This window comes from Garra rufa, unplaced genomic scaffold (genome assembly GCF_049309525.1).
Source record: "Garra rufa unplaced genomic scaffold, GarRuf1.0 hap1_unplaced_003, whole genome shotgun sequence".
NCBI classification, from domain to species: domain Eukaryota; kingdom Metazoa; phylum Chordata; class Actinopteri; order Cypriniformes; family Cyprinidae; genus Garra; species Garra rufa.
In genome coordinates, this window is record NW_027394278.1 from 8,312,295 (window position 1) to 8,333,899 (window position 21,605).

The following is a 21,605-nucleotide window of genomic DNA, read 5'->3' on the forward strand; positions in this document are numbered from 1 at the left end:
AGAGGAAAATAATTTTAATAATATTAATATAGTATAAACCAATGGTTCTCAAACTGATGGAGGGGGTACACAAACAAAATGCTGAGCTTTGGCATTCATTTAATTCTATCCCGACTTTAAGTAAAATAAAGCAAGTACTTTTCACTAGCAAAATGCCACTTTTAGCATAAAAACAGGAAAATTGGAGTAAACAATTTAATGACATTAGTTTTCCTTGATAAAAATGCCGTCTCAGTGTGGATGGAAGGCCAAAACAGAGAGAGAGAAAGAAAAAAAAAGTGTTTTCAAGGTTCCATTCTTGGGCCTATTTTGTTCTCTATATATTTGCTTCCCCTAGGGTCCATCTGTAGGAAGTCTGGCATCTCGTTTCATTTTTATGCAGATGATTCTCAGCTTTATCTGCCTTTGAAATAGAAAGATAAAAAGTCGTAAGCACCATTGTTGGACTGTCTTGAAGACATTAAACCTGGTTGGCTCTAAAAATGTTTTAAAGTTTAATGAAGAAAAGAAAAGTTGTGGTATTTGGATCTAGGGGTGCTTGTGACTCTTCTCAGTTGGATCTTGGTATTTTAAGATTATATGTGAAGCCCAATGTAAAAAATGTGGGTGTTATTATGGAGTGAAAACTGGATAAAAAGGTTAATTCAGTAATTAAAGCTAGTTGTTTCCAGTTGAGGCAATTATTCAAAGTGAAGTCTTTTCTATCTTTTAGTGACTTTGAAAGAGTTATACATATGTTTAGGTATTAACCAGGCTTCTCTCACACATTTGCAGTTGGTACAGAATGCTGCTGCTCGTAAGTTGACAGGAACACACAAACGAGAACATATTACACCAATTCTGGCACCTCTCCATTGGCTTCCTGTTCATTTTAGAATTGATTTTAATCGATTTTAGTTTTAGTGTTTAAATCACTAAATGGACTAGCATATTCTGACTTAATACAGCTATACACTCCAACAAGAGCATTTAGATCCACCGAGCATTTACTTTTGGTTGTTCCCGCCACAAGGTTAAAAACTGGGGGAACCTAGTCTTAAAACTCATCTTTACACTTTGGCTTTTAACACAGTATGAGTGTTAAGTTTTTATGATTGTGTTGGACTCTTGTCTGTTTTACAGTGGTGTGAAAAAGTGTTGTTCTTTTAATGAAGGGAAAACAAAATCCAATCCCACATGTCCCTGTGTGGAAAAGTGTTGAAAACATAACTGTGTTTTATCACACCTGAGTTCAGTTTCTCTAGCTACACCCAGGCCTGAATACTGCCACACCTGTTCACAATCAACAAATCATAAATACGACGCTGCCTTGGGACTCCAGCGAGACATTATCCACAAATGGCGAAAACATGGAACAGTGTTGAACCTTCCCAGGAGTGGCCAGCCGACCAAAATTACCCCAAGAGCGCAGCGATGACTCATCCAAGAGGTCTCAAAAGACCCCACAACAAAATCAACTGCACAACTGCATGAAAGAGACTGGGCAAAAATGGCCTGCATGGCAGAGGTCCAAGACAAAAACCACTGCTGAGCAAAAAGAACATAAAGGCTTGTCTCAGTTTTGCCAGAACACGTCTTGATGATCCCCAAGACTTTTGGGAAAATACTCTGACGAGGGACTGATTGATTGCAGTTGTTGCTGCTAAGGGTGGCCCAAACAGTTATTAAGTTTAGGGGGCAAACACTTTTTCACACAGGGCCATGTGGGTTTGGATTTCCCTTCATGATAAAAAACTTCATCCAAAACTGTATGTTGTGTTATCTTTGATTAATATCTAAATTTGTTTGATGATCTGAAACATTAAAGTCTGACACATGAAAAAATAAATAAATAAATAAAATCAGGAAGGGGGCCAACACTTTTCCACACCACTGTATGTGTTTATTGTTTTAAATTTAGTATGCTTGTACAGCACTTTAGTAAACACTTGTTGTTTTAAAGGTGATTTAAATTAAATAAATAAACTCTCTAAATTTGTTGCATTTTATTCCCTAGGAGACAAAAATGGTACAGAAACATTGAGATCAGTCTATAGATATATATATATAGATCCTAAACTCTGTCATTAAATTTTCTAGATTTTTTTTTATTATTAATTGTATAATGGCCAGCCTAAACTCTGTAGGGTACTGGCTGAGCAGGATCAGGTTTGGACACCGTGGTATAGGATCTAACATACGTGCATTACATATCTACATCTTTTGATGTTAATTGTTTTGTGCCACTAAACTGGGGTTAACTTGTATTCCTTTTTTTCCACCTTAGACCTAACAACGCTGAAAGAGGAGAGAGAAGATCTGAATGAATCTGAAGAGAAAGATCAGGTTTTTTGTTCCTTACAGTCTGAAAAGACTTATAAACAAAAAAGAGGTCAAAATACAGGAACTAGGAGCTATTTTTCTTGCGTTCAGTGTGGAAACAATTTCACTCAAAAAGGAAGCCTTAAAACACATATGAGTATTCACACTGGAGAGAAGCCGTACACCTGCCAACAGGGTGGAAAGAGTTTCACTCAAAAAGCACACCTTAACACACACATGAGAATTCACACTGGAGAGAACCCTTTTACCTGCCAACAGTGTGGAAAGAGTTTCACTCAAAAAGCACACCTTAACACACACATGAGAATTCACACTGGAGAGAAGCCTTACACCTGCAAACAGTGTGGAAAGTGTTTCAATCAAAGTGGAAACCTTGAAGTCCACCAGAAAATTCACACCATGGAGAGCCCTTTTACCTGCCAATGGTGTGGAAAGAGTTTTAAACTAAAAGGAAGCCTTAACATTCACATGAGAGTCCACACTGGAGAGAAGCCTTACTCATGCCAACAGTGTGGAAAGAGTTTTAATGAAAAAGGAGCCCTTAACAAGCACATGTTAGTTCATACTGGAGAGAGGCCTCACACATGCAAACAGTGTGGAAACTGTTTCAGTCAAAAAGGAAGCCTTGACAGGCATATGAAAATTCACAATCGAGAGAAGCCTAACAGATCCCCTTAGTGTAGAAAGAGTTTCAAACTAAATGTATAGAATGGAACATTCTAATTATGTTTCTCATTATGTTTTGTCCATTGTACACTTTAAGCTCAGCCCAACACAATATAGCTAGTTGACTCGGTAATGCACAAAAGCGCAAGGAATAATATGGATTATGGACAATGCGTTTGCTCTGTCTACAGTGTAAGAACTTCACATTTGTATATCATGAATTGAAAAGAGATCTCACAGGAAGTGCAGTTTTTTGGTTGAAGCACAATAAAGGACATTGTTAGCATTTTTAACATCACCGTTTCGGATTATAACTACAACCCTTGTTCCCTGAGAAAGGGAAGGAGACACGAGGACATACAGAGACAGGCTCCTCCCTCCGTCATCTCCACCTTGGACTCTGTTCGTCATCCTCCTCCTGGATGTCCATTCTTCTCCTTCTGTTGTTCCATCAGTGCAAGGATGCGCCTTCCAGAAGGGGGACGATATGCCAGGAATATGGACCTGTTTTTGTTTCTGTGTGCCCTTTTTTGGTTGCGTTCCTTTCCTTTAGTCCAGTTAGTCATTCTATGCACCCGTGTTCCCCAGTTACCCCATATATTAGAATCAAAGTCTGTGCATTCTGTCTCTGTTGGGTCTCTATTGTCCAAATACATCTGTCTTCCCTATTTCCTTGTGTGGATTACCCTGTGTCTTTGGACTATAATAAACTCTGTTCCTTTGATCTACGTCTCCGTCGTTCCTCCCAGCACAGTATTGTGACATCAGCGTGTTCAAGTATTGGAGCAATTTTATTAATCACTGTCACACCCCCCGTCAACCACAACACACTACACCACATCCAGCATTTAGTGCACTATAGCAATGCAAGGGGGCCTAGTAATGAGTTCAATTTGTGGTGTCCGAGACAAATTACTACTGCTCATGAAGAACACACTGCCAGATTGAAATACACAGTATGATGTCACAATGACAGAGTCATTAGCATAAAAAAGAATGTTTGAAATCTTTGATCTTCAATTGAAGCTTCTGAATGACTCTTGTGCAGATTTAAGTCTCAGATTTCTCTCTTAAACACTCACTCTAGTAAAAGTTTTCTTCCCACTTACGAGGAAGCACTAGGGACCAGAAATAAATTCTAGGGCCGCCAAATTATTTGGCTGGTTGGTGGATACAGGAGGCCCCTTTAGCGTCCTAAATGCTGGGTGTGGTGTAGTGTGTTGTGTTTGGTGGAGGGTGTGACACAGTCATTGACAAAAGAGGAGCGGAGCTGTATTCTCTCCAATCAAATGAACAGTAATGGTTTATAGCAGGGGTCCCCAAACTAAGGCCCGCGGGCCGAATGCGGCCCACCCCCACATTTGGACCGGCCCTCTGAACAATGCCAGAGACATATTTTGAAAATGAAAAATGAAAATTAGAAGTTGTAAATATATGTTTTACTTTTATCATATCGGTATTTGATTATAAAGGTTGGCTTAATCTAATCTAACAAAAATTTCCCTCAGTTATTATCATATAGCCTAATTATTTGTTAAATTCACCTACAGATTGGTACATTTAACATACTGTGTCATCACAATCGAACAGGTGATGCGCGAGGCAGCTAGAAAATTCCGAGCAATGACAAAATGACTCAATAGCATTTAAGGTGAAACTTGCACTGCTTGTGGGACAGGTGCGAAAGCAGGACTTCACTCATCTCCCAGTTTCCCAAAGTTTTTCAGCTGAGAAACCAGTGGCCCCATTTCCAGTTGAAAAGTCTGTGGAAGTGCTGAAAATGATGAAGGCAGAGTTTGACGTGTGATTCAAAAAACACAGTGGGTTCTTGAATCGATTTTGCTTGACAAGCCTCTCAAGGCTGGTGCTCTCTCGGTTGGTTGTTCATCTTTTTCTTCTACACTTTTTCCTTCCACTCAACTTTCTGTGAACATGCTTGGATACAGCACTCTGTGAACAGCCAGCTCTTTTGGCAATGAATGTTTGTGGCTTGCCCTCCTTGTGAAGGGTGTCAATGATTGTCTTCTGGACAACTATCAGATCAGCAGTGTTCCCCATGATTGTGTAGCCTAATGAACCAAACTGAGAGATCGTTTTGAAGGCTCAGGAAACCTTTGTGGGTGTTTTGAGTTTATTAGCTGATTTACATGTCACCATATTCTAATTTGTTGAGATTTGTTGTGAATTGGTGGGTTTTTGTTAAATGTGAGCCAAATCATCACAATTAAAAGAACCAAAGACTTAATAGCCAAACTCCAGGACCCCTCTCCACATTACTTAAGTCAATTCTTACATGCAAAAAATCATGATCACTTTCACTGTATGGCTTATAATAAATTTTCATAACGTAGTTTTCTATCTCTTTACCGCTCAACAACAAATCAATTCTGCTTTGCTTTAAAACTTTGTTTACTATTTGTTGTCTTGAAAATTCCCTTTTAGCTCTATTTCTTTTTCTCCAAACATCTATTAAGTTATATTTTTTAATCAGTTCAAATAATTCATTTCTTCCTCCATCCCTCCTAAACACCATACAATCACTAACATCTACTCTTTCTAATACAGTATTAAAATCACCCAACAAAAAACATTTTGCCATCCTTCAATTAATACATTCAAATTCCTATAAAAAATTATCTTTTGTCCCTCTTCGTTTGGTGCATGTATGTTACATATTATTATTTCTTTATCCATCTTTATTAATTTTACTGCCATTATTCTCCCCTTCTTGTCAGAATATATTTCATTTATTTCTTTACTCACACCCCTTCTAATTAGTATCGCAACTCCCCTTTTTTTACTCTGATCATTGTTAAAGTAAATTTCTCCGTCCCAGATCTTTTTCATACCTTCCACAACCTCTTGATTCCAGAAAGTTTCTTGTAAACATAACACATCACAGTCCTTAATCAAATACACCAATCTCTGAAATTTCTCAGGTTTCGATAGTCCTCTTGCATTCAGAGATGCAATCCATAAAGAACTCATTAAAAGAAAGAGTTGAGTGTACAAACAACTACTCATCAATCTAATTCAGTTTCTCCCGAAGCTACAAATGTGGAACCACTCATTTCAGCTCTTCTCTTTTCCATCATTTCATTACGCTCTTCTCTTCTTATTTTCTGTTTCTTAAGTACCTTTTCAATGTCTATAACACTTTTTACTCTTGTTTTTAAACCTTTGTTCAGTCTTTCCTTTATCTTGACTTCTGTTTCAATGCTCTTCTCCCCATTTCCTGTTTCTCTTACCTCATACTGCGGTTTTGTTTCATTGTCATCAGTTCTCTCTTTTCCATGTGTCTTTTGGTAGTCCACCTTATTGTTCTCCTCAGGCTCCTTGTCCATCTCCATTTCACATGCTTTAGTCCCACTCCTTACTGCATTCTCCTCTAGGTTATACTCCTCCTCTTCTACATGAGTTTGTTTGTCATCTCCTCCTTCAGTCTGTTCTAATATTTGATTTGATGTTTCAGTTTGAGTGCCTCCCATCTCTTCCTGTATCTCCATATCCATTTCTTTATTTTCCTCATCGTCCGTCTCACATCTGCACCTTATCATTGCCCTGTTGCAGCCTTGGCACCACGGAGCTGTACAGTCCCGCGCATAATGCCCCTGCTCCAGGCAATTCCTGCAGAGAAATTGAGGGCAGTCCTTTAGCTCATGCTCAGTACTTGTGCAGATCCTGCATGTTTTCCGTTGATTATCGTGGATCACTCTGAAATACTGAACTCCTTCCTCAGTCATAAATTTTGTTGTGTATGGTAAAGATGCCACCTCCTTTGGGAACTTTACTCTCAAAAAGCATGTTCCGTCTGCCACTGTTGTTCCTGGGTGATATCTCCTTCTCACAGGAAGAATGGGAGTTACACCCCAACTGTTCAATTTTTGAATGATTTCCTCATCCTCTATGTAACTGGGCAAATTTAAAAAGGAGACCATTCTTTCAGTTGCACACAATTTTCTGATTTCACATTTCTGACCATTTATCACAATTCCATCCAACATCACTTCACAGTCCATCTCATTTTCCATTGTCATTTCAAAGTCATTGTTTGTTTTCCTTCGAAGCCCAATAAGTTTGCCAATTCCCACTTTATCTTCTACTGCTTTAATTATCATTATAATTGTTGTGCTCTCGGTGTCCATCACATTTAATGTAACTGTAGCTTCTTTCTTGTATTCTCTTTGATATTGTGTTTTTTTAATTAATCTGTTTATCATTTGTTGACGTTGATTGTTAAAAGACTGATTTTGCTCACCTCCTTTTGTAAGTTCAGCAACTTTGTTTGTTTGCAGATCTCTCTTTCCTTCTAGTTCCATTGTTTTTGCTTGCTGTTTTCTCCTTGAAACAACCATAGCCCAAGTTTCATCAGTATTTTCCCCAGTATTTTCTTCTTGTATATTCCCTTCAACTGTATTTGGATTCATTTCTTCATCTCCGACCTCCTTCTCTTTCCGTGATAGCAGTCCTTTTCTTTTTTCCAGTAAATCCGCCATTTAATAAACTTCTTCAAAAAATAAACAAACAAAAAAAAAACTCCTCAAAGCACAAAATAAAGTCGTAATATAAAAAAAACAACAAGCACCGTGGAAGAGCCTATCTCTTCCTACTGCAGCCACTCACTTCCTGTCGCTCTCTAGCGCCTCAGGTGGGGTATGGCCATAAGCGAGGGCTAAAAGAAAATGTCTACAAATTTCTACTGCCTGAGGGCAAAACTCCACATTATGAGAGTTACCAGAAAGCCATGACTCTGGTGGGACTTGAACCCACAACCTTTGAATGGCCTCATCTGGCAGTGACTTAGAGGATGCATGAATCAACACTTCAAACATCCTGTTGCGTGGGCAGAAAGACAGGTCCTCAGGTCTGTGCACAGTGGAGGCACGCTTACGGGACTGGAGCGCCACCCAAGGCACCGTTGGGATTCGAACCCAGGATCTCCTGTGTACTAGAGAGGAGCTTTAACCAACTAAGCCACGGCGCCTCCTCAGTGGGACTCGATAGCCTGGGATGCTATCCTCCAAAAGCAGGTGAGAGGGTAGTGCAGCAAGTGATACCACCCGCTGTCCTCGAGCTCCTCTGTGTCACCGTCCGTTTTTGGGTAAAGCACGAGCTCGGCGCGCAACCAAAGGCACCGCTGGGATTCGAACCCAGGATCTCCTGTTTACAAGACAGGCGCTTTGACCAGCTAAGCCACGGCGCCTCCTCGGTGGGACCCGTTAGCCTGCGATGCTATCCTCCAAAAGCAGGTGAGAGGGTAGTGTTGCAAGAGAAACCTCCCGCGGTCCACAAGCTCCTCTGTGTCGCCATTCGCCGTCCGTTTTTTGGTAAAGCACGAGCTTGGCTGTATTGTGGTGCGCAACCAAAGGCATCGCTGGGATTCGAAACGCAGGATCTCCTGTTTACTAGGCTAGCCTGGAAGCACGTTCGCCCTACGGGAAGGCGACTCAGACGATCCAGGCTTCCAGAGAAGAGGCCAGGGGTTGGCTGACTGGGCGCTGGACAGCTTTAAGGCGTTTGCCGACAACTGAGTCGGGGTCGGTTAGCAAAATTAACCACTCGCTGCCCCTGCTTGCGGGTCGCTTTCGGAAAGAATTGCGCTTGCTGGGCTGGAACCCCGCCCAAGGCACCGCTGGGATTTGAACCCAGGATCTCCTGTTTACGAGACAGGTGCTTTAACCAACTAAGCCACGGCGCCAAACCACAAGCAGGGTTATCGGGACAGTGACTCAGAGGGTTAAAACATCCAGAGGCGGATGCTAAAAGAAAATGTCTACAAATTTCTACTGCCTGAGGGCAAAACTCCACAGTATGAGAGCTACCAGAAAGCCACGACTCTGGTGAGACTTGAACCCAAAACCATTGAATGACCTCATCTGGCAGTGACTCAGAGGATGCATGAATCAACACTTCAAACATCCTGTTGCGTGCACAGAAAGACAGGTCCTCAGGTCTGTGCACAGCGGAGGCAGGCTTACTGGACTGGAGCGCCACCCCAGGCACCGTTGGGATTCGAACCTAGGATCTCCTGTGTACTACAGAGGAGCTTTAACCAACTAAGCCACGGCGCCTCCTCGGTGAGACTCGATAGCCTGGGATGCTATCCTCCAAAAGCAGGTGAGAGGGTAGTGTTGCAAGAGAAACCTCCCGCGGTCCACAAGCTCCTCTGTGTCCCCGTTCGCCGTCCGTTTTTTGGTAAAGCACGAGCTCGGCTGTATTGTGGTGCGCAACCAAAGGCACTGCTGGGATTCTAACCCAGGATCTCCTGTTTACTAGACAGGCGCTTTAACCAACTAAGCCACGGCGCCACCCCGCATGCTAGGCGAGGGGAGGGCGGCTTAGAGGATTCATGAATCAACACTTCGAACGTCCTGCTGCCTTCACTTGATGCAAGACAGTGATTGCCATACCTCACTGAATTGGATCTTGGGCATGTTTTGCTAACTTTTAAATATGATTGACATTTTTTTTTTTTAAATCAATGTACGCTGAGAACAGGAGGCCTCAAAATGGTTTATGCCAGGCTGGGCCACTGAGGGCTTTTCTTAAAGATTTGTGCCCGTCCAGCTCAACCGAGTGCCACGCTGTGTGGGCAGAAAGACAGGTCCTCAGGTCTTTGCACGGTTCAAAAACAGAGCGTCGCCGGGGTCCCCATTCAACAGCGAGGCCAGAGACAGCCACCGGTGGAAAGGCACCGCTGGGATTCGAACCCAGGATCTCCTGTTTACAAGACAGGCGCTTTGCCCAGCTAAGCCACGGCGCCTCCTCGGTAGGACCCGTTAGCCTGCGATGCTATCCTCCAAAAGCAGGTGAGAGGGTAGTGTTGCAAGAGAAACCTCCCGCGGTCCACAAGCTCCTCTATGTCGCCATTCGCCGTCCGTTTTTTGGTAAAGCACGAGCTCGGCTGTATTGTGGTGCGCAACCAAAGGCATCGCTGGGATTCGAAACGCAGGATCTCCTGTTTACTAGGCTAGCCTGGAAGCACGTTCGCCCTACGGGAAGGCGACTCAGACGATCCAGGCTTCCAGAGAAGAGGCCAGGGGTTGGCTGACTGGGCGCTGGACAGCTTTAAGGCGTTTGCCGACAACTGAGTCGGGGCGGTTAGCAAAATTAACCACTCGCTGCCCCTGCTTGCGGGTCGCTTTCGGAAAAACTTGCGCTTGCTGGGCTGGAACCCCGCCCAAAGCACCGCTGGGATTTAAACCCAGGATCTCGTGTTTACTAGACAGGCGCTTTAACCAACTAAGCCACGGCGCCACCCCGCATGCTAGGCGAGGGGAGGGTGGCTTAGAGGATTCATGAATCAACACTTCGAACGTCCTGCTGCCTTCACTTGATGCAAGACAGTGATTGCCATACCTCACTGAATTGGATCTTGGGCATGTTTTGCTACCTTTTAAATATGATTGACATTTTTTTTTTAAATCAATGTACGTTGAGAACAGGAGGCCTCAAAATGGTTTCTGCTGTCCGAGAGCAACACTGCGCAGTACGGGCTTAACAAAATGCCAAAAAGCAAGACTCTGGTGGGACTCGAACCCACAACCTTTGAATGGCCTCATCTGGCAGTCTAGAAGTCCAATGCGCTATCCATTGTGCCACAGAGCCCGTCGGTATGCCAGGCTGGGCCACTGAGGGCTTTTCTTAAAGATTTGTGCCCGTCCAGCTCAACCGAGTGCCACGCTGTGTGGGCAGAGAGACAGGTCCTCAGGTCTTTGCACGGTTCAAAAACAGAGCGTCGCCGGGGTCCCCATTCAACAGCGAGGCCAGAGACAGCCACCGGTGGAAAGGCACCGCTGGGATTCGAACCCAGGATCTCCTGTTTACAAGACAGGCGCTTTGACCAGCTAAGCCACGGCGCCTCCTCGGTGGGACCCGTTAGCCTGCGATGCTATCCTCCAAAAGCAGGTGAGAGGGTAGTGTTGCAAGAGAAACCTCCCGCGGTCCACAAGCTCCTCTGTGTCGCCATTCGCTGTCCGTTTTTTGGTAAAGCACGAGCTCGGCTGTATTGTGGTGCGCAACCAAAGGCATCGCTGGGATTTCGAAACGCAGGATCTCCTGTTTACTAGACTAGCCTGGAAGCACGTTCGCCCTACGGGAAGGCGACTCAGACGATCCAGGCTTCCAGAGAAGAGGCCAGGGGTTGGCTGACTGGGCGCTGGACAGCTTTAAGGCGTTTGCCGACAACTGAGTCGGGGCGGTTAGCAAAATTATCCACTCGCTGCCCCTGCTTGCGGGTCGCTTTCAGAAAGAATTGCGCTTGCTGGGCTGGAACCCCGCCCAAGGCACCGCTGGGATTTGAACCCAGGATCTCCTGTTTACGAGACAGGTGCTTTAACCAACTAAGCCACGGCGCCAAACCACAAGCAGGGTTATCGGGACAGTGACTCAGAGGGTTAAAACATCCAGAGGCGGATGCTAAAAGAAAATGTCTACAAATTTCTACTGCCTGAGGGCAAAACTCCACAGTATGAGAGCTACCAGAAAGCCACGACTCTGGTGAGACTTGAACCCAAAACCATTGAATGACCTCATCTGGCAGTGACTTAGAGGATGCATGAATCAACACTTCAAACATCCTGTTGCGTGCACAGAAAGACAGGTCCTCAGGTCTGTGCACAGCGGAGGCAGGCTTACTGGACTGGAGCGCCACCCCAGGCACCGTTGGGATTCGAACCTAGGATCTCCTGTGTACTACAGAGGAGCTTTAACCAACTAAGCCACGGCGCCTCCTCGGTGAGACTCGATAGCCTGGGATGCTATCCTCCAAAAGCAGGTGAGAGGGTAGAGTTGCAAGAGAAACCTCCCGCGGTCCACAAGCTCCTCTGTGTCCCCGTTCGCTTTTTGGTAAAGCACGAGCTCGGCTGTATTGTGGCACGCAACCAAAGGCACCGCTGGGATTCGAACCCAGGATCTCCTGTTTACTAGACAGGCGCTTTAACCAACTAAGCCACGGCGCCACCCCGCATGCTAGGCGAGGGGAGGGCGGCTTAGAGGATTCATGAATCAACACTTCGAACGTCCTGCTGCCTTCACTTGATGCAAGACAGTGATTGCCATACCTCACTGAATTGGATATTGGGCATGTTTTGCTACCTTTTAAATATGATTGACATTTTTTTTTTAAATCAATGTACGCTGAGAACAGGAGGCCTCAAAATGGTTTATGCCAGGCTGGGCCACTGAGGGCTTTTCTTAAAGATTTGTGCCCGTCCAGCTCAACCGAGTGCCACGCTGTGTGGGCAGAAAGACAGGTCCTCAGGCCTTTGCACGGTTCAAAAACAGAGCGTCGCCGGGGTCCCCATTCAACAGCGAGGCCAGAGACAGCCACCGGTGGAAGGGCACCGCTGGGATTCGAACCCAGGATCTCCTGTTTACAAGACAGGCGCTTTGACCAGCTAAGCCACGGCGCCTCCTTGGTGGGACCCGTTAGCCTGCGATGCTATCCTCCAAAAGCAGGTGAGAGGGTAGTGTTGCAAGCGAAACCTCCCGCGGTCCACAAGCTCCTCTGTGTCGCCATTCGCCGTCCGTTTTTTGGTAAAGCACGAGCTCGGCTGTATTGTGGTGCGCAACCAAAGGCATCGCTGGGATTCGAAACGCAGGATCTCCTGTTTACTAGGCTAGCCTGGAAGCACGTTCGCCCTACGGGAAGGCGACTCAGACGATCCAGGCTTCCAGAGAAGAGGCCAGGGGTTGGCTGACTGGGCGCTGGACAGCTTTAAGGCGTTTGCCGACAACTGAGTCGGGGCGGTTAGCAAAATTAACCACTCGCTGCCCCTGCTTGCGGGTCGCTTTCGGAAAAGCTTGCGCTTGCTGGGCTGGAACCCCGCCCAAGGCACCGCTGGGATTTAAACCCAGGATCTCGTGTTTACTAGACAGGCGCTTTAACCAACTAAGCCACGGCGCCACCCCGCATGCTAGGCGAGGGGAGGGTGGCTTAGAGGATTCATGAATCAACACTTCGAACGTCCTGCTGCCTTCACTTGATGCAAGACAGTGATTGCCATACCTCACTGAATTGGATCTTGGGCATGTTTTGCTACCTTTTAAATATGATTGACATTTTTTTTTTAAATCAATGTACGTTGAGAACAGGAGGCCTCAAAATGGTTTCTGCTGTCCGAGAGCAACACTGCGCAGTACGGGCTTAACAAAATGCCAAAAAGCAAGACTCTGGTGGGACTCGAACCCACAACCTTTGAATGGCCTCATCTGGCAGTCTAGAAGTCCAATGCGCTATCCATTGCGCCACAGAGCCCGTCGGTATGCCAGGCTGGGCCACTGAGGGCTTTTCTTAAAGATTTGTGCCCGTCCAGCTCAACCGAGTGCCACGCTGTGTGGGCAGAAAGACAGGTCCTCAGGTCTTTGCACGGTTCAAAAACAGAGCGTCGCCGGGGTCCCCATTCAACAGCGAGGCCAGAGACAGCCACCGGTGGAAAGGCACCGCTGGGATTCGAACCCAGGATCTCCTGTTTACAAGACAGGCGCTTTGACCAGCTAAGCCACGGCGCCTCCTCGGTGGGACCCGTTAGCCTGCGATGCTATCCTCCAAAAGCAGGTGAGAGGGTAGTGTTGCAAGCGAAACCTCCCGCGGTCCACAAGCTCCTCTGTGTCGCCATTCGCCGTCCGTTTTTTGGTAAAGCACGAGCTCGGCTGTATTGTGGTGCGCAACCAAAGGCATCGCTGGGATTCGAAACGCAGGATCTCCTGTTTACTAGGCTAGCCTGGAAGCACGTTCGCCCTACGGGAAGGCGACTCAGACGATCCAGGCTTCCAGAGAAGAGGCCAGGGGTTGGCTGACTGGGCGCTGGACAGCTTTAAGGCGTTTGCCGACAACTGAGTCGGGGCGGTTAGCAAAATTAACCACTCGCTGCCCCTGCTTGCGGGTCGCTTTCGGAAAAGCTTGCGCTTGCTGGGCTGGAACCCCGCCCAAGGCACCGCTGGGATTTAAACCCAGGATCTCGTGTTTACTAGACAGGCGCTTTAACCAACTAAGCCACGGCGCCACCCCGCATGCTAGGCGAGGGGAGGGTGGCTTAGAGGATTCATGAATCAACACTTCGAACGTCCTGCTGCCTTCACTTGATGCAAGACAGTGATTGCCATACCTCACTGAATTGGATCTTGGGCATGTTTTGCTACCTTTTAAATATGATTGACATTTTTTTTTTAAATCAATGTACGTTGAGAACAGGAGGCCTCAAAATGGTTTCTGCTGTCCGAGAGCAACACTGCGCAGTACGGGCTTAACAAAATGCCAAAAAGCAAGACTCTGGTGGGACTCGAACCCACAACCTTTGAATGGCCTCATCTGGCAGTCTAGAAGTCCAATGCGCTATCCATTACGCCACAGAGCCCGTCGGTATGCCAGGCTGGGCCACTGAGGGCTTTTCTTAAAGATTTGTGCCCGTCCAGCTCAACCGAGTGCCACGCTGTGTGGGCAGAAAGACAGGTCCTCAGGTCTTTGCACGGTTCAAAAACAGAGCGTCGCCGGGGTCCCCATTCAACAGCGAGGCCAGAGACAGCCACCGGTGGAAGGGCACCGCTGGGATTCGAACCCAGGATCTCCTGTTTACAATACAGGCGCTTTGACCAGCTAAGCCACGGCGCCTCCTCGGTGGGACCCGTTAGCCTGCGATGCTATCCTCCAAAAGCAGGTGAGAGGGTAGTGTTGCAAGCGAAACCTCCCGCGGTCCACAAGCTCCTCTGTGTCGCCATTCGCCGTCCGTTTTTTGGTAAAGCACGAGCTCGGCTGTATTGTGGTGCGCAACCAAAGGCATCGCTGGGATTCGAAACGCAGGATCTCCTGTTTACTAGGCTAGCCTGGAAGCACGTTCGCCCTACGGGAAGGCGACTCAGACGATCCAGGCTTCCAGAGAAGAGGCCAGGGGTTGGCTGACTGGGCGCTGGACAGCTTTAAGGCGTTTGCCGACAACTGAGTCGGGGTCGGTTAGCAAAATTAACCACTCGCTGCCCCTGCTTGCGGGTCGCTTTCGGAAAGAATTGCGCTTGCTGGGCTGGAACCCCGCCCAAGGCACCGCTGGGATTTGAACCCAGGATCTCCTGTTTACGAGACAGGTGCTTTAACCAACTAAGCCACGGCGCCAAACCACAAGCAGGGTTATCGGGACAGTGACTCAGAGGGTTAAAACATCCAGAGGCGGATGCTAAAAGAAAATGTCTACAAATTTCTACTGCCTGAGGGCAAAACTCCACAGTATGAGAGCTACCAGAAAGCCACGACTCTGGTGAGACTTGAACCCAAAACCATTGAATGACCTCATCTGGCAGTGACTCAGAGGATGCATGAATCAACACTTCAAACATCCTGTTGCGTGCACAGAAAGACAGGTCCTCAGGTCTGTGCACAGCGGAGGCAGGCTTACTGGACTGGAGCGCCACCCCAGGCACCGTTGGGATTCGAACCTAGGATCTCCTGTGTACTACAGAGGAGCTTTAACCAACTAAGCCACGGCGCCTCCTCGGTGAGACTCGATAGCCTGGGATGCTATCCTCCAAAAGCAGGTGAGAGGGTAGTGTTGCAAGAGAAACCTCCCGCGGTCCACAAGCTCCTCTGTGTCCCCGTTCGCCGTCCGTTTTTTGGTAAAGCACGAGCTCGGCTGTATTGTGGTGCGCAACCAAAGGCACTGCTGGGATTCTAACCCAGGATCTCCTGTTTACTAGACAGGCGCTTTAACCAACTAAGCCACGGCGCCACCCCGCATGCTAGGCGAGGGGAGGGCGGCTTAGAGGATTCATGAATCAACACTTCGAACGTCCTGCTGCCTTCACTTGATGCAAGACAGTGATTGCCATACCTCACTGAATTGGATCTTGGGCATGTTTTGCTAACTTTTAAATATGATTGACATTTTTTTTTTTTAAATCAATGTACGCTGAGAACAGGAGGCCTCAAAATGGTTTATGCCAGGCTGGGCCACTGAGGGCTTTTCTTAAAGATTTGTGCCCGTCCAGCTCAACCGAGTGCCACGCTGTGTGGGCAGAAAGACAGGTCCTCAGGTCTTTGCACGGTTCAAAAACAGAGCGTCGCCGGGGTCCCCATTCAACAGCGAGGCCAGAGACAGCCACCGGTGGAAAGGCACCGCTGGGATTCGAACCCAGGATCTCCTGTTTACAAGACAGGCGCTTTGCCCAGCTAAGCCACGGCGCCTCCTCGGTAGGACCCGTTAGCCTGCGATGCTATCCTCCAAAAGCAGGTGAGAGGGTAGTGTTGCAAGAGAAACCTCCCGCGGTCCACAAGCTCCTCTATGTCGCCATTCGCCGTCCGTTTTTTGGTAAAGCACGAGCTCGGCTGTATTGTGGTGCGCAACCAAAGGCATCGCTGGGATTCGAAACGCAGGATCTCCTGTTTACTAGGCTAGCCTGGAAGCACGTTCGCCCTACGGGAAGGCGACTCAGACGATCCAGGCTTCCAGAGAAGAGGCCAGGGGTTGGCTGACTGGGCGCTGGACAGCTTTAAGGCGTTTGCCGACAACTGAGTCGGGGCGGTTAGCAAAATTAACCACTCGCTGCCCCTGCTTGCGGGTCGCTTTCGGAAAAACTTGCGCTTGCTGGGCTGGAACCCCGCCCAAAGCACCGCTGGGATTTAAACCCAGGATCTCGTGTTTACTAGACAGGCGCTTTAACCAACTAAGCCACGGCGCCACCCCGCATGCTAGGCGAGGGGAGGGTGGCTTAGAGGATTCATGAATCAACACTTCGAACGTCCTGCTGCCTTCACTTGATGCAAGACAGTGATTGCCATACCTCACTGAATTGGATCTTGGGCATGTTTTGCTACCTTTTAAATATGATTGACATTTTTTTTTTAAATCAATGTACGTTGAGAACAGGAGGCCTCAAAATGGTTTCTGCTGTCCGAGAGCAACACTGCGCAGTACGGGCTTAACAAAATGCCAAAAAGCAAGACTCTGGTGGGACTCGAACCCACAACCTTTGAATGGCCTCATCTGGCAGTCTAGAAGTCCAATGCGCTATCCATTGTGCCACAGAGCCCGTCGGTATGCCAGGCTGGGCCACTGAGGGCTTTTCTTAAAGATTTGTGCCCGTCCAGCTCAACCGAGTGCCACGCTGTGTGGGCAGAGAGACAGGTCCTCAGGTCTTTGCACGGTTCAAAAACAGAGCGTCGCCGGGGTCCCCATTCAACAGCGAGGCCAGAGACAGCCACCGGTGGAAAGGCACCGCTGGGATTCGAACCCAGGATCTCCTGTTTACAAGACAGGCGCTTTGACCAGCTAAGCCACGGCGCCTCCTCGGTGGGACCCGTTAGCCTGCGATGCTATCCTCCAAAAGCAGGTGAGAGGGTAGTGTTGCAAGAGAAACCTCCCGCGGTCCACAAGCTCCTCTGTGTCGCCATTCGCTGTCCGTTTTTTGGTAAAGCACGAGCTCGGCTGTATTGTGGTGCGCAACCAAAGGCATCGCTGGGATTTCGAAACGCAGGATCTCCTGTTTACTAGACTAGCCTGGAAGCACGTTCGCCCTACGGGAAGGCGACTCAGACGATCCAGGCTTCCAGAGAAGAGGCCAGGGGTTGGCTGACTGGGCGCTGGACAGCTTTAAGGCGTTTGCCGACAACTGAGTCGGGGCGGTTAGCAAAATTATCCACTCGCTGCCCCTGCTTGCGGGTCGCTTTCAGAAAGAATTGCGCTTGCTGGGCTGGAACCCCGCCCAAGGCACCGCTGGGATTTGAACCCAGGATCTCCTGTTTACGAGACAGGTGCTTTAACCAACTAAGCCACGGCGCCAAACCACAAGCAGGGTTATCGGGACAGTGACTCAGAGGGTTAAAACATCCAGAGGCGGATGCTAAAAGAAAATGTCTACAAATTTCTACTGCCTGAGGGCAAAACTCCACAGTATGAGAGCTACCAGAAAGCCACGACTCTGGTGAGACTTGAACCCAAAACCATTGAATGACCTCATCTGGCAGTGACTTAGAGGATGCATGAATCAACACTTCAAACATCCTGTTGCGTGCACAGAAAGACAGGTCCTCAGGTCTGTGCACAGCGGAGGCAGGCTTACTGGACTGGAGCGCCACCCCAGGCACCGTTGGGATTCGAACCTAGGATCTCCTGTGTACTACAGAGGAGCTTTAACCAACTAAGCCACGGCGCCTCCTCGGTGAGACTCGATAGCCTGGGATGCTATCCTCCAAAAGCAGGTGAGAGGGTAGAGTTGCAAGAGAAACCTCCCGCGGTCCACAAGCTCCTCTGTGTCCCCGTTCGCTTTTTGGTAAAGCACGAGCTCGGCTGTATTGTGGCACGCAACCAAAGGCACCGCTGGGATTCGAACCCAGGATCTCCTGTTTACTAGACAGGCGCTTTAACCAACTAAGCCACGGCGCCACCCCGCATGCTAGGCGAGGGGAGGGCGGCTTAGAGGATTCATGAATCAACACTTCGAACGTCCTGCTGCCTTCACTTGATGCAAGACAGTGATTGCCATACCTCACTGAATTGGATATTGGGCATGTTTTGCTACCTTTTAAATATGATTGACATTTTTTTTTTAAATCAATGTACGCTGAGAACAGGAGGCCTCAAAATGGTTTATGCCAGGCTGGGCCACTGAGGGCTTTTCTTAAAGATTTGTGCCCGTCCAGCTCAACCGAGTGGCACGCTGTGTGGGCAGAAAGACAGGTCCTCAGGTCTTTGCACGGTTCAAAAACAGAGCGTCGCCGGGGTCCCCATTCAACAGCGAGGCCAGAGACAGCCACCGGTGGAAAGGCACCGCTGGGATTCGAACCCAGGATCTCCTGTTTACAAGACAGGCGCTTTGACCAGCTAAGCCACGGCGCCTCCTCGGTAGGACCTGTTAGCCTGCGATGCTATCCTCCAAAAGCAGGTGAGAGGGTAGTGTTGCAAGAGAAACCTCCCGCGGTCCACAAGCTCCTCTATGTCGCCATACGCCGTCCGTTTTTTGGTAAAACACGAGCTCGGCTGTATTGTGGTGCGCAACCAAAGGCATCGCTGGGATTCGAAACGCAGGATCTCCTGTTTACTAGGCTAGCCTGGAAGCACGTTCGCCCTACGGGAAGGCGACTCAGACGATCCAGGCTTCCAGAGAAGAGGCCAGGGGTTGGCTGACTGGGCGCTGGACAGCTTTAAGGCGTTTGCCGACAACTGAGTCGGGGCGGTTAGCAAAATTAACCACTCGCTGCCCCTGCTTGCGGGTCGCTTTCGGAAAAGCTTGCGCTTGCTGGGCTGGAACCCCGCCCAAGGCACCGCTGGGATTTAAACCCAGGATCTCGTGTTTACTAGACAGGCGCTTTAACCAACTAAGCCACGGCGCCACCCCGCATGCTAGGCGAGGGGAGGGTGGCTTAGAGGATTCATGAATCAACACTTCGAACGTCCTGCTGCCTTCACTTGATGCAAGACAGTGATTGCCATACCTCACTGAATTGGATCTTGGGCATGTTTTGCTACCTTTTAAATATGATTGACATTTTTTTTTTAAATCAATGTACGTTGAGAACAGGAGGCCTCAAAATGGTTTCTGCTGTCCGAGAGCAACACTGCGCAGTACGGGCTTAACAAAATGCCAAAAAGCAAGACTCTGGTGGGACTCGAACCCACAACCTTTGAATGGCCTCATCTGGCAGTCTAGAAGTCCAATGCGCTATCCATTGCGCCACAGAGCCCGTCGGTATGCCAGGCTGGGCCACTGAGGGCTTTTCTTAAAGATTTGTGCCCGTCCAGCTCAACCGAGTGCCACGCTGTGTGGGCAGAAAGACAGGTCCTCAGGTCTTTGCACGGTTCAAAAACAGAGCGTCGCCGGGGTCCCCATTCAACAGCGAGGCCAGAGACAGCCACCGGTGGAAGGGCACCGCTGGGATTCGAACCCAGGATCTCCTGTTTACAAGACAGGCGCTTTGACCAGCTAAGCCACGGCGCCTCCTCGGTGGGACCCGTTAGCCTGCGATGCTATCCTCCAAAAGCAGGTGAGAGGGTAGTGTTGCAAGCGAAACCTCCCGCGGTCCACAAGCTCCTCTGTGTCGCCATTCGCCGTCCGTTTTTTGGTAAAGCACGAGCTCGGCTGTATTGTGGTGCGCAACCAAAGGCATCGCTGGGATTCGAAACGCAGGATCTCCTGTTTACTAGGCTAGCCTGGAAGCACGTTCGCCCTACGGGAAGGCGACTCAGACGATCCAGGCTTCCAGAGAAGAGGCCAGGGGTTGGCTGACTGGGCGCTGGACAGCTTTAAGGCGTTTGCCGACAACTGAGTCGGGGTCGGTTAGCAAAATTAACCACTCGCTGCCCCTGCTTGCGGGTCGCTTTCGGAAAGAATTGCGCTTGCTGGGCTGGAACCCCGCCCAAGGCACCGCTGGGATTTGAACCCAGGATCTCCTGTTTACGAGACAGGTGCTTTAACCAACTAAGCCACGGCGCCAAACCACAAGCAGGGTTATCGGGACAGTGACTCAGAGGGTTAAAACATCCAGAGGCGGATGCTAAAAGAAAATGTCTACAAATTTCTACTGCCTGAGGGCAAAACTCCACAGTATGAGAGCTACCAGAAAGCCACGACTCTGGTGAGACTTGAACCCAAAACCATTGAATGACCTCATCTGGCAGTGACTCAGAGGATGCATGAAACAACACTTCAAACATCCTGTTGCGTGCACAGAAAGACAGGTCCTCAGGTCTGTGCACAGCGGAGGCAGGCTTACTGGACTGGAGCGCCACCCCAGGCACCGTTGGGATTCGAACCTAGGATCTCCTGTGTACTACAGAGGAGCTTTAACCAACTAAGCCACGGCGCCTCCTCGGTGAGACTCGATAGCCTGGGATGCTATCCTCCAAAAGCAGGTGAGAGGGTAGTGTTGCAAGAGAAACCTCCCGCGGTCCACAAGCTCCTCTGTGTCCCCGTTCGCCGTCCGTTTTTTGGTAAAGCACGAGCTCGGCTGTATTGTGGTGCGCAACCAAAGGCACTGCTGGGATTCTAACCCAGGATCTCCTGTTTACTAGACAGGCGCTTTAACCAACTAAGCCACGGCGCCACCCCGCATGCTAGGCGAGGGGAGGGCGGCTTAGAGGATTCATGAATCAACACTTCGAACGTCCTGCTGCCTTCACTTGATGCAAGACAGTGATTGCCATACCTCACTGAATTGGATCTTGGGCATGTTTTGCTAACTTTTAAATATGATTGACATTTTTTTTTTAAATCAATGTACGCTGAGAACAGGAGGCCTCAAAATGGTTTATGCCAGGCTGGGCCACTGAGGGCTTTTCTTAAAGATTTGTGCCCGTCCAGCTCAACCGAGTGCCACGCTGTGTGGGCAGAAAGACAGGTCCTCAGGTCTTTGCACGGTTCAAAAACAGAGCGTCGCCGGGGTCCCCATTCAACAGCGAGGCCAGAGACAGCCACCGGTGGAAAGGCACCGCTGGGATTCGAACCCAGGATCTCCTGTTTACAAGACAGGCGCTTTGCCCAGCTAAGCCACGGCGCCTCCTCGGTAGGACCCGTTAGCCTGCGATGCTATCCTCCAAAAGCAGGTGAGAGGGTAGTGTTGCAAGAGAAACCTCCCGCGGTCCACAAGCTCCTCTATGTCGCCATTCGCCGTCCGTTTTTTGGTAAAGCACGAGCTC

At 48.6% G+C, this 21,605-nt stretch overlaps 29 non-coding genes across 29 annotated transcripts; all 29 read right to left on the reverse strand.

Moving 5' to 3' along the window:
• Window positions 1-8,117: 8,117 nt before the first annotated feature.
• trnat-ugu (transfer RNA threonine (anticodon UGU)) lies at window positions 8,118-8,191 on the reverse strand. The gene has a single exon. It is a non-coding gene; the product is annotated as a tRNA-Thr (tRNA).
• Window positions 8,192-8,612: 421 nt separating this feature from the next.
• On the reverse strand, window positions 8,613-8,686 carry trnat-cgu (transfer RNA threonine (anticodon CGU)). Its single transcript has one exon. It is a non-coding gene; the product is annotated as a tRNA-Thr (tRNA).
• A 536-nt stretch (window positions 8,687-9,222) lies between these two features.
• trnat-agu (transfer RNA threonine (anticodon AGU)) lies at window positions 9,223-9,296 on the reverse strand. The gene has a single exon. It is a non-coding gene; the product is annotated as a tRNA-Thr (tRNA).
• A 381-nt stretch (window positions 9,297-9,677) lies between these two features.
• On the reverse strand, window positions 9,678-9,751 carry trnat-ugu (transfer RNA threonine (anticodon UGU)). Its single transcript has one exon. It is a non-coding gene; the product is annotated as a tRNA-Thr (tRNA).
• A 755-nt stretch (window positions 9,752-10,506) lies between these two features.
• On the reverse strand, window positions 10,507-10,596 carry trnar-ucu (transfer RNA arginine (anticodon UCU)). Its single transcript is given in 2 exon segments — window positions 10,507-10,542; window positions 10,560-10,596. It is a non-coding gene; the product is annotated as a tRNA-Arg (tRNA).
• A 180-nt stretch (window positions 10,597-10,776) lies between these two features.
• On the reverse strand, window positions 10,777-10,850 carry trnat-ugu (transfer RNA threonine (anticodon UGU)). The gene has a single exon. It is a non-coding gene; the product is annotated as a tRNA-Thr (tRNA).
• Window positions 10,851-11,271: 421 nt separating this feature from the next.
• Window positions 11,272-11,345, reverse strand: trnat-cgu (transfer RNA threonine (anticodon CGU)). The gene has a single exon. It is a non-coding gene; the product is annotated as a tRNA-Thr (tRNA).
• Window positions 11,346-11,874: 529 nt separating this feature from the next.
• trnat-agu (transfer RNA threonine (anticodon AGU)) lies at window positions 11,875-11,948 on the reverse strand. The gene has a single exon. It is a non-coding gene; the product is annotated as a tRNA-Thr (tRNA).
• Window positions 11,949-12,327: 379 nt separating this feature from the next.
• trnat-ugu (transfer RNA threonine (anticodon UGU)) lies at window positions 12,328-12,401 on the reverse strand. Its single transcript has one exon. It is a non-coding gene; the product is annotated as a tRNA-Thr (tRNA).
• A 420-nt stretch (window positions 12,402-12,821) lies between these two features.
• On the reverse strand, window positions 12,822-12,895 carry trnat-agu (transfer RNA threonine (anticodon AGU)). Its single transcript has one exon. It is a non-coding gene; the product is annotated as a tRNA-Thr (tRNA).
• Window positions 12,896-13,156: 261 nt separating this feature from the next.
• trnar-ucu (transfer RNA arginine (anticodon UCU)) lies at window positions 13,157-13,246 on the reverse strand. The gene is given in 2 exon segments: window positions 13,157-13,192; window positions 13,210-13,246. It is a non-coding gene; the product is annotated as a tRNA-Arg (tRNA).
• A 180-nt stretch (window positions 13,247-13,426) lies between these two features.
• trnat-ugu (transfer RNA threonine (anticodon UGU)) lies at window positions 13,427-13,500 on the reverse strand. Its single transcript has one exon. It is a non-coding gene; the product is annotated as a tRNA-Thr (tRNA).
• Window positions 13,501-13,920: 420 nt separating this feature from the next.
• Window positions 13,921-13,994, reverse strand: trnat-agu (transfer RNA threonine (anticodon AGU)). Its single transcript has one exon. It is a non-coding gene; the product is annotated as a tRNA-Thr (tRNA).
• Window positions 13,995-14,255: 261 nt separating this feature from the next.
• On the reverse strand, window positions 14,256-14,345 carry trnar-ucu (transfer RNA arginine (anticodon UCU)). The gene is given in 2 exon segments: window positions 14,256-14,291; window positions 14,309-14,345. It is a non-coding gene; the product is annotated as a tRNA-Arg (tRNA).
• A 180-nt stretch (window positions 14,346-14,525) lies between these two features.
• trnat-ugu (transfer RNA threonine (anticodon UGU)) lies at window positions 14,526-14,599 on the reverse strand. Its single transcript has one exon. It is a non-coding gene; the product is annotated as a tRNA-Thr (tRNA).
• A 421-nt stretch (window positions 14,600-15,020) lies between these two features.
• On the reverse strand, window positions 15,021-15,094 carry trnat-cgu (transfer RNA threonine (anticodon CGU)). The gene has a single exon. It is a non-coding gene; the product is annotated as a tRNA-Thr (tRNA).
• A 536-nt stretch (window positions 15,095-15,630) lies between these two features.
• Window positions 15,631-15,704, reverse strand: trnat-agu (transfer RNA threonine (anticodon AGU)). Its single transcript has one exon. It is a non-coding gene; the product is annotated as a tRNA-Thr (tRNA).
• A 381-nt stretch (window positions 15,705-16,085) lies between these two features.
• On the reverse strand, window positions 16,086-16,159 carry trnat-ugu (transfer RNA threonine (anticodon UGU)). The gene has a single exon. It is a non-coding gene; the product is annotated as a tRNA-Thr (tRNA).
• Window positions 16,160-16,914: 755 nt separating this feature from the next.
• trnar-ucu (transfer RNA arginine (anticodon UCU)) lies at window positions 16,915-17,004 on the reverse strand. Its single transcript is given in 2 exon segments — window positions 16,915-16,950; window positions 16,968-17,004. It is a non-coding gene; the product is annotated as a tRNA-Arg (tRNA).
• Window positions 17,005-17,184: 180 nt separating this feature from the next.
• trnat-ugu (transfer RNA threonine (anticodon UGU)) lies at window positions 17,185-17,258 on the reverse strand. Its single transcript has one exon. It is a non-coding gene; the product is annotated as a tRNA-Thr (tRNA).
• Window positions 17,259-17,679: 421 nt separating this feature from the next.
• Window positions 17,680-17,753, reverse strand: trnat-cgu (transfer RNA threonine (anticodon CGU)). The gene has a single exon. It is a non-coding gene; the product is annotated as a tRNA-Thr (tRNA).
• Window positions 17,754-18,282: 529 nt separating this feature from the next.
• Window positions 18,283-18,356, reverse strand: trnat-agu (transfer RNA threonine (anticodon AGU)). The gene has a single exon. It is a non-coding gene; the product is annotated as a tRNA-Thr (tRNA).
• A 379-nt stretch (window positions 18,357-18,735) lies between these two features.
• Window positions 18,736-18,809, reverse strand: trnat-ugu (transfer RNA threonine (anticodon UGU)). The gene has a single exon. It is a non-coding gene; the product is annotated as a tRNA-Thr (tRNA).
• Window positions 18,810-19,229: 420 nt separating this feature from the next.
• trnat-agu (transfer RNA threonine (anticodon AGU)) lies at window positions 19,230-19,303 on the reverse strand. Its single transcript has one exon. It is a non-coding gene; the product is annotated as a tRNA-Thr (tRNA).
• A 261-nt stretch (window positions 19,304-19,564) lies between these two features.
• Window positions 19,565-19,654, reverse strand: trnar-ucu (transfer RNA arginine (anticodon UCU)). The gene is given in 2 exon segments: window positions 19,565-19,600; window positions 19,618-19,654. It is a non-coding gene; the product is annotated as a tRNA-Arg (tRNA).
• A 180-nt stretch (window positions 19,655-19,834) lies between these two features.
• On the reverse strand, window positions 19,835-19,908 carry trnat-ugu (transfer RNA threonine (anticodon UGU)). The gene has a single exon. It is a non-coding gene; the product is annotated as a tRNA-Thr (tRNA).
• A 421-nt stretch (window positions 19,909-20,329) lies between these two features.
• Window positions 20,330-20,403, reverse strand: trnat-cgu (transfer RNA threonine (anticodon CGU)). The gene has a single exon. It is a non-coding gene; the product is annotated as a tRNA-Thr (tRNA).
• Window positions 20,404-20,939: 536 nt separating this feature from the next.
• Window positions 20,940-21,013, reverse strand: trnat-agu (transfer RNA threonine (anticodon AGU)). The gene has a single exon. It is a non-coding gene; the product is annotated as a tRNA-Thr (tRNA).
• Window positions 21,014-21,392: 379 nt separating this feature from the next.
• On the reverse strand, window positions 21,393-21,466 carry trnat-ugu (transfer RNA threonine (anticodon UGU)). Its single transcript has one exon. It is a non-coding gene; the product is annotated as a tRNA-Thr (tRNA).
• Between the last annotated feature and the right edge of the window lie 139 nt (window positions 21,467-21,605).